Here is a 2,257-nt window from a genome sequence, read left to right as displayed (position 1 = left end):
ATCAAGAAGGAGCATCAAGTGTTGATGGTCAACAAGACCACTAGTTTCAAGAAAAAGGGCAAAGGGAAGAAGAAGGGGAACTTCAAGAAGAACGGCAAGCAAGTTGCTGCTCAAGAGAAGAAACCCAAGTCTGGACCTAAGCCTGAAACTGAGTGCTTCTACTGCAAGCAGACTGGTCACTGGAAGCGGAACTGCCCCAAGTATTTGGCGGATAAGAAGGATGGCAAGGTGAACAAAGGTATATGTGATATACATGTTATTGATGTGTACCTTACTAATGCTCGCAGTAGCACCTGGGTATTTGATACTGGTTCTGTTGCTAATATTTGCAACTCCAAACAGGGACTACGGATTAAGCGAAGATTGGCTAAGGACGAGGTGACGATGCGCGTGGGAAACGGTTCCAAAGTCGATGTGATCGCGGTCGGCACGCTACCTCTACATCTACCTTCGGGATTAGTATTAGACCTAAATAATTGTTATTTGGTGCCAGCGTTGAGCATGAACATTATATCTGGATCTTGTTTAATGCGAGACAGTTATTCATTTAAATCAGAGAATAATGGTTGTTCTATTTATATGAGTAATATCTTTTATGGTCACGCACCCTTGAAGAGTGGTCTATTCTTATTGAATCTCGAGAGTAGTGATACACATATTCATAATGTTGAAGCCAAAAGATGCAGAGTTGATAATGATGGTGCAACTTATTTGTGGCACTACCGTTTAGGTCATATCGGTGTAAAGCGCATGAAGAAACTCCATACTGATGGACTTTTGGAACCACTTGATTATGAATCACTTGGTACTTGCGAACCGTGCCTCATGGGCAAGATGACTAAAACACCGTTCTCCGGTACTATGGAGAGAGCAACAGATTTGTTGGAAATCATACATACAGATGTATGTGGTCCGATGAATATTGAGGCTCGTGGCGGATATCGTTATTTTCTCACCTTCACAGATGATTTAAGCAGATATGGGTATATCTACTTAATGAAACATAAGTCTGAGACATTTGAAAAGTTCAAAGAATTTCAGAGTGAAGTTGAAAATCATCGTAACAAGAAAATAAAGTTTCTACGATCTGATCGTGGAGGAGAATATTTGAGTTACGAGTTTGGTGTACATTTGAAACAATGCCGAATAGTTTCGCAACTCACGCCACCCAGAACACCACAGCGAAATGGTGTGTCCGAACGTCGTAATCGTACTTTACTAGATATGGTGCGATCTATGATGTCTCTTACTGATTTACCGCTATCATTTTGGGGATACGCTCTAGAGACGGCCGCATTCACGTTAAATAGGGCACCATCAAAATCCGTTGAGACGACGCCTTATGAACTGTGGTTTGGCAAGAAACCAAAGTTCTAAAAGTTTGGGGCTGCGATGCTTATGTGAAAAAGCTTCAACCTGATAAGCTCGAACCCAAATCGGAGAAATGTGTCTTCATAGGATATCCAAAGGAAACTATTGGATACACCTTCTATCACAGATCCGAAGGCAAGACTTTTGTCGCTAAATTCGTAAACTTTCTAGAGAAGGAGTTTCTCTCGAAAGAAATGAGTGGGAGGAAAGTAGAACTTGACGAGGTAACTGTACCTGCTCCCTTATTGGAAAGTAGTACATCACAGAAAACTGTTTCAGTGACACCTACACCAATTAGTGAGGAAGCTAATGATGATGATCATGAAACTTTAGATCAAGATACTACTGAACCTCGTAGATCAACCAGAGTAAGATCCGCACCAGAGTGGTATGGTAATCCTGTTCTGGAAGTCATGCTACTAGATTATGATGAACCTCCGAACTATGAAGAAGCGATGGTGAGCCCAGATTCCGCAAAATGGCTTGAAGCCATGAAATCTGAGATGGAATCCATGTATGAGAACAAAGTATGGACTTTGGTTGACTTGCCCGATGATCGACAAGCAATTGAGAATAAATGGATCTTCAAGAAGAAGACTGACGCTGACGGTAATATTACTGTCTACAAAGCTCGACTTGTCGCAAAAGGTTTTCGACAAATTCAAGGAATTGACTAGGATGAGACCTTCTCACCCGTAGCGATGCTTAAGTCTGTCCGAATCATGTTAGCAATTGCCGCATTTTATGATTATGAAATTTGGCAGATGGATGTCAAAACTGCATTCCTGAATGGATTTCTGGAAGAAGAGTTGTATATGATGCAACCAGAAGGTTTTGTCGATCCAAAGGGAGCTAACAAAGTGTGCAAGCTCCAGCGATCCATTTA

This window comes from Triticum urartu, chromosome 7A (assembly GCF_056163025.1).
Source record: "Triticum urartu cultivar PI428250 chromosome 7A, HENAU_Tu73, whole genome shotgun sequence".
Taxonomy (NCBI): domain Eukaryota; kingdom Viridiplantae; phylum Streptophyta; class Magnoliopsida; order Poales; family Poaceae; genus Triticum; species Triticum urartu.
The sequence above is the reverse complement of the archived record's forward strand: the minus strand, read 5'-3'. Positions refer to the sequence as shown.